The 14,158-nt window shown below is 36.5% G+C and overlaps 1 protein-coding gene and 1 long non-coding RNA gene across 5 annotated transcripts in view; one reads left to right on the top strand and one right to left on the bottom strand.

Annotated features, from left to right (window-relative positions):
- RNF169 (ring finger protein 169) overlaps positions 1-14,158 on the bottom strand; it is a 110,961-nt gene that overhangs the window by 61,158 nt on the left and 35,645 nt on the right. The gene's annotated exons all lie outside the window — the stretch shown is intronic.
- The window catches only part of LOC147576752 (uncharacterized), a 42,729-nt gene continuing 34,512 nt past the window's right edge, over positions 5,942-14,158 (top strand). The window contains exon 1 of the long non-coding RNA XR_015241081.1: positions 5,942-6,014. This is a non-coding gene — a long non-coding RNA (uncharacterized LOC147576752). The remainder of the gene's footprint in view (positions 6,015-14,158) is intronic.

Genomic DNA, 14,158 nt, shown 5'->3' with positions numbered 1-14,158 from the left:
TCCAAACCCATTCTATGACATGACAAAGTAATCAAAAATCTCCTAAAAAAACAAGAGTCCAGAGCTAGATGGATTTCCAGAGATTCTACCAAACATTTAAAGAAGAGTTAATACCTATTCTCTTGAAGCTGTTCCAAAAAATAGAAATGCAAGGAGAACTTCCAAAATCTGTCTATGAAGCCAGCATTACATTGATTCCAAAACCAAAGACCCCCCTAAAAAGGAGAATTACAGACCAACTTCCCTGATGAACATGGATGCAAAAATTCTCAACAAGATACTAACAAATCAAATCCAACAATACATTAAAATAATTATTCACCACGATTAAGTGAGATTTACTCCTGGGCTGCAGGGCTGGTTCAATATCCGCAAATCAGTCAATGTGATATGTCATATTAATAGAAGATAAGAAACACACGATTCTCTCCATAGATGCAGAAAAAGCATTTGACAAAATACAGCATCCTTTCTTGATTAAAAAAAAAAAAACCCTCAAGAAAGTTGGGAAAGAAGGAACATACCTCAACATCCTAAAGGCCATATATGAAAGACCCACAGCTTATACCATCCTCAAAGGGGAAAAACTGAGAGGTCTTCTCCTAAGGTCAGGAACACAACAGAGATGTCCATTCTCACACTGTTGTTCAACATAGTACTAGAAGTCCTAGCCTCAGCAATCAGACAACAAAAAGAAATAAAAGGCATCAAAATCAGCAAGGAAAAAGTCAAACTTTTATTCTTTGCAGATGACATGATACTCTACATGGAAAATCCAAAAGACTCCTCCAAAAACCTGCTCAAACTGATACATGAATTCAGCAAAGTCTCAGGATATAAAATCAATGTACAGGAATCAGTTGCATTTCTATACACTAATAGTGAAGCAGCAGAAAGAGATATCAAGGAATCAATCCCATGTACAATTGCATCAAAAAACATAAAATACCTAGGAATGAAACCTAACCTCAAAGAGATAAAAAGACCTGTACACTGAAAACTATAGAAGGCTTATGAAAGAAATTGAAGATGACACAAAGAAATGGGAAAACATTCCATGCTCATGGAATGGAAGAACAAATACTGTTAAAATGTCAATACTACCCAAAGCAATCTACATATTCAATGCAATCTCTATCAAAATAACCCCAGCATTCTTCACAGAGATAGAACAAACAATCCTAAAATTTGTATGGAACCAGAAAAGGCCCTGAATAGCCAAAGTAATGTTGAAAAAGAAAAACAAAGCTGGAGGCATCACAATTCCAGACTTCAAGCTGTATTACAAAGCTGTAATCACCAAGACAATATGGTACTGGCACAAAAAGAGACACACAGATCAGTGGAACAGAGAACCCAGAAATGGACTCACAAATGTATGGCCAACTAATCTCTGACAAAGCAGGAAAGAATATCCAACGGAAAAAAGACAGTCCTTCAGCAAATGATGATAGGAAAACTGGACAACGACATGCAGAAGAATTAACCTCGACCGCTTTCTTACAATATACACAAAAATAAACTGAAAATAAACGAACGGCCTAAATATAAGACAGGAAACCATCAAAATTCCAGGGAAGAAAACATGCAACAACCTTTTTGACCTCGGCTGCAGCAACTTCTTACTAGACATGTCTCCAGAGGCAAGGGAAACAAAAGCAAAAATGAACTATCGGGACCTCATCAAGATAAAAATTTTCTGCACAGAGAAGGAAACAATCAACAAAACTAAAAGGCAACTGATGGAATGGGAAAAGATATTTGCAAATGACATATCAGATAAAGGGTTAGTATCCAAAATCCATAAAGAATTTATCAAACTCAACACTCAGAAAACAAACAATACAGTGAAGAAATGAATAAAAGACATGAACAGACACTTTTCCAAAGAAGACATCCAGATGGCTAACAGACCCATGAAAAAATGCTCAACATCCCTCAGCATCAGGGAAATACAAATGAAAACCACAATGAGATACCACCTCACACCTGTCAGAATGGCTGAAATGAACTCAGGAAACAAGATGTTGGCGAGGATACAGAAAAAGGGGAACACTTTTGTACTTTTAGTGGGAATGCAAACTGATGCAGTCACTCTGGAGAACAGTATGAAGGTCCCTCAAAAAATTAAAAATAGAAACTACCCTATGGCCCAGAAATTGCACTACTAGGTATTTATCCAAAGAATACAAAAATGCTGATTCAAACAGGCACACGTACCCCAGTGTTCATAGGAGCACTACCACAATAGCTAAATTATGGGAAGAGCCCAAATGTCCATCAATGGATGAATGGATAAAAAAGATGTGGCATATACATACAATTGAATATTACTTGGCAATCAAAATGAATGAAATCTTGCCATTTGCAATAATGTGGATGGAACTAGAATATACTATGCTAAGAAAAAGTCAGTCAGAGAAAGACAAATATCATATGATTTCACTTACATGTGGAATTTAAGAAACAAAACAGATGAACATAGGGGAAGGGAAGGAAAAAAATAAGATAAAAACAGAGAGAGACAAACCAAAGAGACTCTTAAATACAGAGGGTTGCTGGAAGGGTGCTGGGTTGGGGAATGGGCTAAATGGGTGATGGGCATTAAGAAGGGCACTTGTTGGGATGAGCACTGGGTGTTACATGTAAGTGATGAATCACTAAATTCTACCCCTGAAACCATTATTACACTATATGTCAATTAAGATGGATTTAAATAAAATTTCTTTAAAAGTGTTTTGGGTAAACTAGGACTACTTGCAGTTTCCATTTCATAGCATCCTGAATCATAGCAAATGATCTCTTGCATACAAAGTTAAAGCCATGATTTCTACTTGAGCAATCACATAAATAACACCAAAGCAATTGACTTGCTCTTATGATTCTTAATTTTTAGGATATCATATTTATGATACTATGCTGTCTTCACTTTAATTCTCAAACACCTTTCAATTTAAATGTTACATTTAGAGCTAAGCATATATAAACTTTTATGTCAAGATAACATTTTACAAAATATCTCCTTTATGTAATAAGGTATTTAAAATTACTTTAATATAGGTTTTAAATTACATGCATTATGCAGAAATGCATATAAAATTAATCACAGGGATTCAAGTTTACACATAAATTGAACCAGCAGATGCTACAGAAGTCCTACATTTAATTGCCAAGCTAAAAGGCTGAATGAGGGGTGCCTGAGTGGCTCAGTTGGTTGAGCATCCAACTTCAGCTCAGGTCATATCTCACGGCTTGTGGATTTGAGCCCCGTGTCGGGCTCTGTGCTGACAGCTCAGAGCCTGGAGCCTGCTTTGGATTCTGGGTCTCTCTCAAAAATAAATAAACATTAAAAAAATTTTTTTAAATATATAAAATAAAAGGCTAAATGGACAGGAGGGAACTCACGTATCAGTAGAAAGAAAGATCTCTAAGTCATTGATTATGAAAAGGCAAATACAGGCCTTCTTCACTGTTGAAAGTTCAAGAAAATGGAGAATCCTTTGGTTCACACCACTAACCTTCCAACTTCCAACTATGACTTTTTGAAGGTCAGCCATTTCTTACTCAAATGAACAAACAAATGGCAGCAATGGAGGAATTTATTTTGTGCTAGGTTCTTCAGGATTCCAAATTTTAGAGAATAATAATAATTCTTATATATGGATTACTATGTGCCAGGCACTATTTCACAATAGTGAAGGAAGATGACTGCATTCCTCTTAGAAAGAAAAGAAAAATGGTATCTGGAATTTATAAATAATTACTGAGTAGGTCTGAAGACCATCCTTGAGAAGGTTTGATTTATAAAGTGCCTGGCCCTCTGCTAAGGGTTGTATTTATGTTATCTTATGACTCTATAAGCCAGGTGCTATGGTGTTTATTTTACAGAGCCAGGATTTGAACTCAGACAGTGGTTTCTTCTCATTATAATAGAGTAAAATATCGATATCACACCTGTATTGTGATTTGAAGAACACCTGCATTTTTTTAAGTTTAAGATAAATAAACAAAAAACTTCAGTCTCGGATGTAAGAAGCATGAGACTTTAACTCTCATTTGAATCCGGAAAAATATAACCAACCTTGCAATTCCACTGAAAGCAGATTACTTGTGAATTTTCACACAAATTTGGCTAGAGAGGAGAAATTTTAAAAATTTTCTTGTGGAATCTTTTTGAAATACTATATTTTTAGAAGTTATTTTTCATTCTTGAATGTTTTTGGCTTTTAAGGAAAATATTGGCATACATGTGATATATTACAATGATATTTTCTGTTATTCTATATAATCATTATAAATTTTGGCATGGATCTAAATTTATTGACATGGAAATTTCACATATGTTTAATTAAAAAATCAGTAAAAATGGTTTGTATAGTGTGATTCTTTATTCTGTAAAAAATCTTAAGCTTAAATTTATGACAAACATTTAAATTTGGCTATTAGATGACAAGATTACTGGTAATTTTCCTTTCTTCTTTAAATCTTTTCATTATCTGAACTTTTTTTTTCCTTTTTACAATTCTGCTTACTTTTATAAGCAGGAAAAAAATTTAATTATTTATTTATTTATTTATTTTTTCAACGTTTATTTATTTTTGGGACAGAGAGAGACAGAGCATGAACGGGGGAGGGGCAGAGAGAGAGGGAGACACAGAATCGGAAACAGGCTCCAGGCTCTGAGCCATCAGCCCAGAGCCCGACGCGGGGCTCGAACTCCCGGACCGCGAGATCGTGACCTGGCTGAAGTCGGACGCTTAACCGACTGCGCCACCCAGGCGCCCCCCAAAAAATTTAATTTTTTAAAACCTTCACTAATCACATATTTCTACAAAATAAAATCGTTTTGTAAAAAGAGTTGCAACTGCTCTAAAAAAATTCCCTAGTTTGGCTTTCACGAGTAGCATTGAAATGATTTTATTTAAACTGTTCTCTAAACCATAAAAGGTACTATATTAATACAATAATCTTATAACTACTAATCCTCTCCTCTCATAAATCAGAGACAAGGAAAGATAGCACAATGCAGAAATAACTTTGAATAACCTTCTATTATAATTACATTTGATCAGGCTTTGAATTTCCCAAATGTGATATTTTTTTAATTTTTTTAATGTTTATTTACGTTTGAGAGAGAGAGAGACAGAGGGTGAGCAGAGGAGGGGCAGAAAGAGAGAGGGAGACACAGAATCCGAAGCAAGCTCCAGGCTCTGAGTTGTCAGTGCAGAGCCTGACGTGGGGCTCGAATCCACAAACCGTGAGATCATGACCTGAGCTAAAGTCCGACACTTAACTGACTGAGCCACCCAGGCACTCCACCCCAAATGTTATTTTCTTTGAAAAGTCACTATATACTTGATAAAGCTGTTCCCCCTTGTCTGAATAGTTGTAAATAGCAAAAGAAGAAAACAACCAGGTTTAATATTTTTAGATTTTCAGCAACAGCTGTTTTTCCCTCAGGCAGTCAAAATTATAACTTACCATATAGCTTACTTTCTCTTAAAAATGTACTATGCGATTCTGTGTCTATTTTCTGGTTCTAGAAACAGGCACATCAGCACCTGCCAAAAAGCAGGCATTTCCTCCAAGATTACATGATAACATTACAGAGGAATAAGAAACAAAAATAACAAACATTGTAGCAAAAAGAACTCTAGAAATCTTAAAATATATCTAGCTTTATTGTGAGCCAGCTATACATCCTTACACCAGTCATTTATTTTAAAAGGAGGAGCTTTGAAACTAGACAACCATTCAATCAGCATTCAGTGAATACCTATATGCAAGATACTACACTAAACTGTCTCCACTCCCTTCCCATCCATGATTTCGCTTTCTGCAGTGTCACTCAACTACAGTCTGGAAGCAAATGATCCTCCTCTAGACACATCATCAGGTCAACAGTAGCCTAGCACTACATCACAATGTCTACATCCCTCGCCTCACCTCATCTCATCACATAGGTATTTTACCATCTCACATTATCATAAGAAGAGCGAGTACAGTACAATGAGGTATTTTAAGAGACCACATTCACATAACTTTTATTAGAGTATATTGTTATAATTACTCTATCTTAATATTAGTTAGCATTGTTACTCTCTTACTGTACCTAATTTAGAAATTAAACTTTATCATAGGTATGTACGTGCAGGAAAAACCACAGTATATACAGCATTTGGAACTCTCCACAGTTTCAGGCATCTACTGGGGGGGGGGGGTCATAGAACATACACCCATGGATAAGTAGGGATGACTGTATCTTACATGCAGTGGAGAGCTGAAGAGACTAAATGAACAGATCCATCAGGAAAGATTTTACAATATAATAGGAAAAAAAAATTTAAACAAGTAGTCTGCTGCTTCTGTGACAGAACATATTTTAAACTTTCTAGGTAAATAAGCTCCTTTTAAAATAAGTAAATTTTTTTAAAGGGAGGAGTGGGTAAGGCCAGCTCAACATTTGGTTCATGATGCATTGCATAGCCAAATAGATTTAAGTGAAATGTTCAAGTTTAAATAAAGTGCATTATATTTTAAGTTCATGGCATAAAGATAATAAAAGAGACTTTAAAGATTTATAATTTCAAACACAATGAGGTCCTAAAAGTTTACTTACCTTCAAAACATTCCTTCACAAAAGTTAGTGTCTGCCTCATAGAGACATTATTCACTTCAGTAACCCATTGACCATATCTGATTACACTGTGCTCTGGCTAAGGACTAAGAACTGCATGCTTACTACTTGAATAATTCAGCCAGCAATGGGGAGAAAATACTCCTCAAAAATGAGCCAGTAGGGAGAGAGAAAAAAGAAAATGGATAGGTCAGTAAACCAATTCAGAGAAAGCCTATACCACTCATGTGATCCACAGAATTACCGAAAGCAGTTCATCTTTCCCACTACAGGAACCAGGGAGATAAGCAGTCTAGAAGCAGAGGCTGTTTTTTCTCCTACTTATGACCTTTCAGAGTCCAACTGATTGAAAGAAGTCAAACAAGAGCATGTGGATTATGTTTCTTAACTCTAACATAAAGCAACTATTTAACCTGGTGGTCAAAATTAAGCATCAAACAAACTGTAAGCAGAAGAAATAATGGTGTAAATAAAAAGCTGAATCCAACCAATAAATAGAACTTACAGAGATGAATCAATTATTTTAAAAGACAAAAATAACTAATAGTCTCATATAGCATAGAAACATAAAAAGATATCCATATTGAAATAATTTCTTGCTAAAATTATTTCATTTCAACAGACATTTACTGCAGACAAGACTATAACAATATTCTTATCTTACATAATATTGTTATAGTCTTGTCTGCAGTAAATGTCTGTTGAAATAAAAAAATTATATATATATATATATATATTTTTTTTTTTTTCTAGAATGAATACAACAAAATTATTTCCTCGGGCAATGTAACAAGATAGGAGACTGAGCACATGCTAATTTTCTCCTTCCAGTTAAAAACTCCATAAAATGTCAGGGAGAAAAAGAAGTCAGAAACTTTTTCAATAGAATACATCTACAAAGGCACAGGGGGAAAAAAGCATCCTTTAGTAGTCAAGTTTACAAATGCTAAAAGATGGAACTGGTTTTCACATTCAAAGGTTGTGAACAATGTACAGAAAACATATAAATTACTAGCTAGAGGAAGCATCTTAGGCTCACGGGTCATTTCTATGTTTTCTGTACATTTTTTCTAGCTAGTAATCAGGTAAACGCAAAGTAAAACAACGAGATATTTTTATCTAACAGATTAGCAAAGTATTAAAAGTAATAAAAACTTGGCAAGGATTTAAAGAAAAGGGGCCTCCCTTTTACTGTTGGTGAAAGAGTAAGTTGAAAAAGTCTTTCTAAAAGGCAATTTGCTAATATCCACCAAAATACAAAGTGTTCATACCATTTGACCCTGAACTTTCATTTCCAGGAATCTAACCTAAAGGAAGTGTTTGCTTGCACATGTTCATGTGTATTCAGTGCAGCATCTCTTTAAAACTGGGAGAAATTGGGAAGAATTTAAATGACTAATGATAATGGAATAGTTAAGTGAATTATGCCTCATCCATATTATGAAATATCTTTCAGGATGAAAAAGTATCTATATGAAAGCCTTACCTCCCACAAAAAAAAAAAAACACATATTGTTAGTGAAAGAAAGAGAAAGTTACAGAATAGATCAATTATTCCTCAAAAATCCTAGCTTCTTTGAAGTGTTTACTATAACCCCTCTTTGTGGTAGTCATCTACCTATCTCTCTGGCAATTCCCCTTATTCACAGAGAAACTCAGCACCTACGTTTCTCTCCAACTACTTCAATGATGATTCCTGAAGATTTCAACATCAGTATACTCTCTCAGTTCCTGTACCTCCTCCTAAATAAGTCTTTTTTTTCCATCCTACTTCAGTTATCTACTCCCTGATCATATTCTAAATCTCATCCTGTCCAATAACTAACCCACCACCCGGTCTCACTTTTAAGCTTCTCACATTTAGACCAAGACTTCCTAGCTTTCTAACATGACTTGCAGTCACTTGCTAGTGACCCTACTTTTACAGTTCTCTACCACCATCAAAACTTCTAGCCCACTGACCCTACCATTCTTTCACTGTCCATAATGTCCGTCACCTTCTCAATTCCCTCCTTTAAATAACTTCAAAAACCATGGTCCAAAACTGTAACAACTTCCTTGTATACACTTGCCAGTTCAATTGCATCTCTCCTTCTTTTATACTTCCAGCAAAACGCCAAGGCTGCTTAAACCCAAAAGTGCCTTAATTGGTCTTATTTTCATTCTTGTCCCATAAGTCACAGACTGCTAGCTACCGACCCAATATCCATTCTTTCTTTCCTTACCAAGAGAACCCATATTTTACTTGGGAGGTTAATGCACCCAGCTAAACCACTGTACTTCCTAGCCTCCCTGACAGCTAGAGAGTGTCTATGACACTGGACCATAAAGCACAAGTGAAGTCACTGAATGAGCTTTGGAGAAAACCCTTAAAAAAAAAATCAGCTGATATGTGCCTTTCTGCCTCTGACTTCTGTCTACATGTGATTCTAGAGAAGGATCAGCCATCTCACACAAGGAGACAAGCACACTTGAAGATGTCTAAACAGAAAGACAAAAGGAATCTGACTTCCTGATGTCACATAGCTGCTATATCAGCCCTAGGCTGCATACATCTGGTTTCGGTTACTAGAGAAAAATAAAACTCCTCATTTGTTTGGTCATTATTTTTGGGTCTCTACTATTTACAGTAAATACAATTCCTAACTTCTAGGCCCATTATAGTTTATTCCCTACACAGCAACCAGAGACCTTTTAAAAGTATAAATCAGATCACATTACTGGCTTCACATCACACTTAAAGTAAATTTAGGTTCTTTACCAGGTCAACTAGGCCTTCTTTGATCTAGCCCTTCTGTTGCTTCCAATTCATCTCCTACCAAATCCCTATACCACCCTTTCACCCACCACTTGCACACTCAACTCCCGCCACACTGTTCCTTGAATAAGCCAAACTTGTTTCTATTTCAGGGACTTTGCATTTGCTGCTCCTCTGCCTAGAATACTCTTTCCTCATACTTTTACTTGGCTTGCTACCTCACTTAACCCACGTAGCAACTCCAATGTTGCCTCTCTGACAGACCTTCCTGATTATCTAAAACAGTTTTTTTGTGTCTCCTCAAGTTTCCTCTCTACCTCCCAGTAACTCTTCTGATCCTACTTTAGTAATATATATTAAGTATTTGTTTGCTAATTTACTGTCTTTGGCACTAGAATGGAATCTCCCTGGGCAAGGACCTCAGGTGTCTGCAGCACCATATCTCCAGTGCTTGGCACACAGTAGGGACACAAAAAATATCTGATGAGTAAATGACTATATAACATGAGCTCATTTATACTGAAAAAGACTAAAGTGTGTGTGTGAAAGTATATAAAGGACCTAAACTGATGTTACTAGTTGTTACTAGTTATCAAAGTTAACTATGGGGAGGATAATGAAAAATAAGGAAAAGAGGAATTTTCACATTTTGCTCTGCATATTTCTACATTATTTTTCTTTTCAAAAAAAACCCCAAAATTATATATGATACATGGCAGGAAGAAAGTTTTAAACATATTTGGAAATATAAATCCACTCATAGAATAAAATTTAGAAACTCAGAGTAACCTTAAGCATAATACTCCCCCCATAGGTAGGATAATCTATGATTACTAAGTAAGTATCTTCTAAAAGAACTAGAATTAGAAGAATAAAATTTCTTTAAAAAAATTTTTTTAATGTTTTTATTTATTTTTGAGACAGAGAGAGACAGAGCATGAGTAGGGGAGGGGCAGAGAGAGGGAGACACAAAATCCCAAGCAGGCTCCAGGCTCTGAGCTGTCAGCACAGAGCCCAACACGGGGCTTGAACTCATGGACCATAAGATCATGACCTGAGCTGAAGTCAGACGCTCAACCGACTGAGCCACCCAGGCACCCCAAGAATAAAATTTCTTATTAACTTTTCATAGCCCTTATAAAATTTTTTACTATCACTTAAACAAAATAAAATATACCAAATAAAAAGTATATCAGTAGCATGTTATGCATCAAATAGTAATGATGAGTTGTGTAGAACGAATTTCCACTTACCATCCCTTGCTGAGTGGAAACTTTTAAGGATCTTCCTTCTCTAGATATACATCCAAATAATCATATATTTACTTTGTTTTCTTTTAGAAAATAAAATATGCACTCTAAGAGACACCTTTTTCTCTATCAAGTTCTCCATCCAGATGTCTAGCGCCTTTTAATTCTCCTTTACAACTTTATTAAGGCATATTTTACATGTTACATAATTTATCCACTTCAAGTGTATAATTTCAGTGACTTTCAGTAAATTTACCAACTTGTGGAACACACCATAATCAGTTGTAAAAATCTTCACCACTGCAATTAAATCACACAGGCCCAATTATTCTTACTCCCCATTCCCATCCCCTCCTCCAACAAACCATTAATCTACTCTCTGTCTCCATATATTTGCCTATCCTGGACATTTTCTGTAAATGGAATCATACAATGATGTGCATCCATTGTATCTGGCTCTTCCCACTTAGCATCTTTCTGAGGTTCATCCAACTGGTAGCACGTTCCATTTTATTGCTGAATATTAGTCTACTGTACGGATATGCCATACTTGTGCCATTTGATTTTATGACTTGAATTTGCATTTTCCAGGTTGTACAATGGATGCCAGATAACTTGGGTACTTGCAGATGGGTGGAGGGAGCTTTATATGTCATTTATTTAACCCAAAAGACATAGGTGAGCGTTTTTCAAGCCCAATCCAGTTTATATAGGGTGAGACTGCCCTAGCTTCACTTAAAAACATTCTGCCATCAATCCCTTTTAAAACCGCTTTTCTGTCCATCCTTCCTAATAAGAATAAAAGCATAGTTCCCCAAGGTTTCCTTCTCTCTCCCAAAGCTTATTAAAAACCTCAGCTCGGGGAGCCTGGGTGGCGCAGCCGGTTAAGCGTCCGACTTCAGCCAGGTCACGATCTCGCGGTCCGGGAGTTCGAGCCCCGCGTCGGGCTCTGGGCTGATGGCTCAGAGCCTGGAGCCTGTTTCCGATTCTGTGTCTCCCTCTCTCTCTGCCCCTCCCCCGTTCATGCTCTGTCTCTCTCTGTCCCAAAAATAAATAAACGTTGAAAAAAAAAAAAAAAACCTCAGCTCTTACTATGCATTGTTTAACCTTCTTTTTCTACCTCCAATCCTTGTTTTCTTTTTATCTTCAAGCTGATAGGTTTAAATTTTCCATATTCCTTGTAAAAAAAAAGTATATCAGAATTAAGTATCTACAGATTCTGGAATTTATTTAAAAAGAATCTGTGGTTCTTTTGATGTGGTCGCTAAAAATAATTTCTTCTTAAGTAGAAAAAAACTGTGTAAGTGATTTAAAAACAGAAACCAAAGTGGCAATCCCTATCAAAATAATACCAGCATTCTTCACAGAGCTAGAACAAACAATCCTAAAATTTGTATGGAATCAGAAAAGACCCCAAATAGCCAAAGCAATCTTGAAAAAGAAAACCAAAGCTGGAGGCATCACAATCCCGGACTTCAAGCTGTATTACAAAGCTATAATCAGCAAGACAGTATGATACTGGCACAAAAACAGACACTCAGATCAATGCAACAGAATAGAGAACCCAGAAATGGACCCACAAACATATGGCCAACTAATCTTTGACAAAGAAGGAAAGAATATCCAGTGGAATAAAGACTGTCTCTGCAGCAAGAGGTGCTGGGAAAACTGGACAACGACATGCAGAAGAATTAACCTGGACCACTTGCTTACACCATACACAAAAATAAACTCAAAATGGATGAAAGACCTAAATGTAAGACAGGAAGCCATCAAAATCCTAGACAAGAAAGCAGGCAAAAACCTCTTTGACTTCAGCCACAGCAACTTCTTACTCAACACGTCTCTGAAGGCAAGGGAAATAAAAGCAAAAATGAACTATTGCGACCTCATCAAAATAAAAAGCTTCTGCACAGCGAAGGAAACAATCGGCAAAACTAAAAGGAAACCAATGCAATGGGAGAAGTTATTTGCAAATGACATATCAGATAAAGGGTTAGAATCCAAAATCTATAAAGAACTTCTCAAACTGAATGCCCAAAAAACAAATAATCCCGTGAAGAAATGGGCAAAAGACATAGACACTTCTCCAAAGAAGACATCCAGATGGCCAACCGACACATGAAAAAATGCTCAACATCACTCATCATCAGGGAAATACAAATCAAAACCACAATGAGATACCACCTCACACCTGTCAGAATGGCTAACATTAACAACTCAGGCAACAACAGATGTTGGCGAGGATGCGGAGAAAGAGGATCTCTTTTGCATTGTTGGTGGGAATGCAAGCGGGTGCAGCCACTCTGGAAAACAGTATGGAGGTTCCTCAAAAAATTAAAAATAGAACTATCCTACGACCCAGCAATTGCACTAGTAGGTAGTTATCCAAGGGATACAGGCAGGCTGTTTCGAAGGGGCACATGCACCCCAATGTTTACAGCAGTGCTATCAACAATAGCCAAAGTATGGAAAGAACCCAAATGTCCATCGATGGATGAGTGATAAAGGTGATATGGTGTGTGTGTGTATATATATATATATATATACACACATACATACAATGGAGTATTACTCGAAAATCAAAAAGAATGAAATCTTGCCATTTGCAACTCACCACATGGATGCAACTAGAGGGTATTATGCTACGTGAAATTAGTCAATCAGAGAAAGACAAATATCATATGACTTCACTCATATGAGGAATTTAAGATACAAAACAGATGAACATAAGGGAAGGAAAGCAAAACTAATATAAAAACAGGGAGGGGGACAAAACACAACAGACTCTTAAATACAGACAACCAACAGAGGGTTGCTGGAGGGGTTGTGGGAGGCAGGATGGGCTAAATGGGTAAGGGACATTAAGGAATCTACTCCTGAAATCATTGTTGCATTATATCCTAACTTGGATGTAAATTAAAAAAAAAAAAAAAAAAAAGGCAGAAACCAAAGTGCCCTCATAATACTAATATAAAAGAAGCATGAGGGGGGCGCCTGGGTGGCTCAATCAGTTGAGCACCTGACTTCAACTCAGGTCATGATCTCACAGTTTGTGAGTTCAAGCCCCGCATCAGGCTCTCTGCTGTCAGTACAGAGCCTGCTTCAGCTCCTCTGTCTCCCTCTCCCTCTACCCCTTGCTCACTCGCTCTCTCTCAAAAATAAATAAACATTAAAAAATAAATAAATAAATAAATAAATAAATAAATAAGTAAGTAAATAAATAAATAAATAAAAGCATGAGGGGGTGCCTGGATGGCTCAGTGGGTCAAGCATCTGAGTTTGGCTCAGGTAATGATCTTGTAGTCTGAGTTCGAGCCCAGTGATGGGCTCTGTGCTGACAGCTCAGAGTCTAGAGCCTGCTTCATATTCTATGTCTTCCTCTCTCTCTGCCCCTCCCCTGTTCACGCTCTGTCTCTCTCTTTCTAAAGGTAAATTTTAAAAAACACAAAAATTTAAAAAAAAAAGTTACTAGGTCATGATTTAAAAATAAATAAAATAAAATAAAATAAA

The sequence above is a fragment of the Puma concolor genome, chromosome D1 (assembly GCF_028749965.1).
Source record: "Puma concolor isolate L17-30 chromosome D1, mPumCon1.1.hap2, whole genome shotgun sequence".
Taxonomy (NCBI): domain Eukaryota; kingdom Metazoa; phylum Chordata; class Mammalia; order Carnivora; family Felidae; genus Puma; species Puma concolor.
The sequence above is the reverse complement of the archived record's forward strand: the minus strand, read 5'-3'. Positions and strand labels throughout refer to the sequence as shown.